Below are 3,800 nucleotides of genomic sequence, written 5' to 3'. Positions count from 1 at the left end.
TGTATTTTTGGAGTGAAATAAAATATTGGTTGTGTCCGAGGAGTAGGCAAAATTAGCCGAACCTCGTAAATTCTGGTGTTCTCTTTATTGTTGCTTTATTGTCTTATTTATTATTTGGTGGCTGTCATAATTTTTGGTATAGTAGTTGTGACTTATTCACACTATATACATTTGGCTTCCGCAACAATTGGTATCAAAATTAGTGTTATGCTTTGATGATACGAGAATTATTAGTTCAATAATCAAAAGAATACAATGGCCATATGTACAAATTTTAGTAATCTCAATCATGGTCTCTCTTTTAAATGATGTGAAATTGCCCAGAAAGAAATAAGGTTACCAACTCATTGATTTTCTGCACGAAGTACACCTTTCTTCTATGCATCCCCTTCTTCTTGTTGGGACAATGGTATAATTCAGTAATATCTAACACAATCTTAAAGTATTTATGAACTTAATAGCAGCGGAAATTTGGACTTTCTGATGAGATAAAGTAGAAAAAGATATGGTGTCCGGGCCAGCTTGCACGCACATCAATTAATTCTTCCGGTTATATGCTACATTCCACCATCACATGCACAACTCAATACTATTCTTTCCGTGAGAAAACATAGTAATTCTCGCTGATCATTGAAATAAATTTTCTTTCTTTTCTGTTAATCCAGCTGATTGCCTTCATTTTTTCTCGTGTTTGGTATGAATAAAAATATTTTCCTAGAAAATGTTTTCATGAACAATGAGTGGTTTTATCACTTATTTTTTCTTGTTTGACTGGTGAGTGGAAAACTTTTTTAGAAAAATATTTTCTAATATTTGGTTAGAGAGCAGAAAATATTTTTTTATGCTAATAAGTCGTAGGGATATATGTAAGTAGTTTTTCAAGTAGCTTGAAATTTCTGTGTACAACATTTAGGTACACGAATATTATCACACCCAAACTCAAGAGAAATATTATTGGAATCAATTAATTACCATCGGAGTAGGCGTAAAAGCAGACAAAACAAAAATACTAAGAGAATGTACTGTACCCCAAAGATACAGAGGGTATCCACAAATTGTACATTAGACAGAAAAGAAGCAACCATACTTTGATCACTTCCAATTATTGGGTAAAACATCTCAGAAACACTCTCCATATTGCTCAGAATCATTAAGCTATTGCTCACTCGTCTACTGCTCAACGTATACTCGAACCTCAACCTATTCAGACAAACTTCAAGTTTTGGCGTTTCTCTATATATCCACCCCATCAATTCTCTCAAGCTTTTCGATACAACAAAGCTTAGCTCATTACCTAAATCAACATCCAAAGTCGCTAAATAGCTGTTCAATTGACCAACTGATTCGTTGAACATATATTCACAGTGTTTGAGGGACCTGTCATTTGACTCTGATAAGAGCGTAGAAAGTTTGCCGAGTTCATCTATGGCTGTGTGGAACGAGAAAGAAAAAATTAGAGATGCGTTGATTTTGGATGATGGGTTGTTCATATAAATAGGAGATAAGGACTTGAAGCATGTAGTAGGGTACCGAGTCAACGAGCAGATGGATCTGATTGCCATGGTTGGGTTCTTGGCTGGTGACTTCGACTCGAAGTCCTGTTTCATTATCGTGAAAACAGAGATTATGGCTCCGATAATGAGAGTGAAAACGATGATTAAAATGATGATGAATTTAAGCTTCTTTTTGCGTCGTGATGTTTGATCCTGCTCCACCAGGAGGCTGTCTCTAACACAAGAATTCGATATAGTACCGTTGGCTGTGTCAATCTCCATAGCTTATTTGAAAATTTTGAGGATCTTATTTTTGGGCTGAATATGTGTAGAAAAGGGAATATGGAAACGGTTAAATGTGAGGAGAAATAGTAATGGAGGAAGACTTATCTCTTTAGTTGGAAATTGTGGAACTTTCTTTGGTCAAGCTCCGAGAAAGTGTCAAGAAAGGAACAGCTTGTGACTTTTGAGTCTTTGATGCAGCATTGAAATTATGTTGTAAAGACACAGAATAGACTTATGAGGCTATGATAAAAGGTAGGTAAATTTTCCAAATGGTGATATAACTATGGATTTTTTTTTACCAAGGTCATATTCCATCCGTTTATTTTTATTTGTCACTTTACGCATAACAAGAGAAGATAAACTTTTTTTTTCTTTTATATCCACAGTATTTATTACTTATTCAAATATTTTCTCAAATTCAATAAAATATGCATCAATTAATATGAGTATCATGGTAAATTATGCACTTTATTTATTATTTCTTAAGGAATATGAAAAGTCAAAACGTGTCAAGTAAAAGTGAACGGAGGGACACAAAATTTATAGTGGTCAAAAAAGAAATTTTTCGGTAGTATTTTTTTATTTTATGTTTTCTTATTTTTTATTTTCAGTGTAATATATAATTACTCATTTCTATTTATTAGATTGAAAATAAAAAATTTAAAAAACGTACAATAAGAAAATAAAACCAAAAAAATTATTTTCGGATCACTATGATTTTTGTGTGAGTTAGTGAAAGTTTTATGATTTTTGTATGAGAAAATAAACTTTAGTAAAAAAAGTTATATTTATATGATTTTGTATGAGAAAATAAAATTATATGACTTTGGTGAAAAAATCATACTTATATGACTATTTGTGAAATTTACCCGATAAAAGGCGAACCTGAGTGTTGGAAAACTTCCGCCTAAGCGGCCTGGGAAGAAAGCGAATATAAAGTCTTTACCCCTTCATTGGAGTCTTATTTCAAAATTCGAACGTTAGTACTCGAACAATTACAGAGCGTGCACTATTTCATGTCATTTTATTTATCGCTTTGGCTTATTTCATGTAAAAAAAATAATAAGTTCAAGAGATAATTTACTAAGTTACTTCTATTAAATTCTTTGTGAGAATTAAGCAGTATTAAAAAGACTATTAATTTGGGACAGAGGAAGCAGTTTCTTATAATTAAATTTGACATGTCATAAAATCTCATCGGAAAACAAAAAAATCCGATGAAGATTACTATAGAAGCTGATTAGGTAAAGTAATTTTTAGATGACCGAAAAAAATTAAATGACTTTGATGACCAATTATCCTAGTTCAGTTATCATTTATATTATATTAAAAATATGATGCCCCTTAACAGGGGCAGATGTACATGTATCGAATCGGTGTCACGCGATACCGCTTTGTCGAATTTTTTTACTAAATATATGTGTTAATACTGTGAAGAAGCATATAAGTAGAAAAAAATGACACCACTTGACATAAATTATTTTTTGGTGATGTTATTTGGGTGATTGTGGATCGGTTGACCAAGCTCGCGCACTTCATTCCTATGTGTACTACCTATTCTTCAGAGCGGTTGGCAGAGATCTATATCCGGAAGATTGTTCGGTTGCATGGTGTCCCAGTTTCCATCATTTTAGATAGGGGCACTCAGTTTGCTTCGCAGTTTTGGAGGTCTGTGCAGCGAGAGTTGGGTACTCAGGTCGGTTATGTGCTTGATTTTGCTCTAAGAGGTCAAAGGTTTGAACCTCAACTAGCACATCTTTTTTTTTTTGGCAAATATTTGAAAGAACCTATGTGGTTAAAAACTGTCATGAAGTAGAAATTAATTCTAGACTTTTTCTAACTTAACACTCAACAAAACCAATAGATTAAAGCTATTCTTGTTTAGAAGTATGATAATTAAAGTTATAATTCTCGTTCTTCTATAAATTTTGACACCACTTACAAAAATTCCTGTGTACGCCCCTGCCCCTTAATGAAATATCGCTCAACTTTTTTGTCATTTACAATTATATTTCGCATTGG

The 3,800-nt window shown here is 32.8% G+C and overlaps 1 long non-coding RNA gene across 1 annotated transcript; it reads right to left on the bottom strand.

Moving 5' to 3' along the window:
- Window positions 1-988: 988 nt before the first annotated feature.
- LOC107764716 (uncharacterized) lies at window positions 989-2,418 on the bottom strand. The gene is made up of 2 exons (XR_012703720.1): window positions 1,531-2,418; window positions 989-1,429 (listed from the first exon to the last, which is right to left on the bottom strand). It is a non-coding gene; the product is annotated as an uncharacterized LOC107764716 (long non-coding RNA).
- Window positions 2,419-3,800: the final 1,382 nt, after the last annotated feature.

The sequence above is a fragment of the Nicotiana tabacum genome, chromosome 20 (assembly GCF_000715075.1).
Source record: "Nicotiana tabacum cultivar K326 chromosome 20, ASM71507v2, whole genome shotgun sequence".
Classification (NCBI taxonomy): Eukaryota; Viridiplantae; Streptophyta; class Magnoliopsida; order Solanales; family Solanaceae; genus Nicotiana; species Nicotiana tabacum.
The sequence above is the reverse complement of the archived record's forward strand: the minus strand, read 5'-3'. Positions and strand labels throughout refer to the sequence as shown.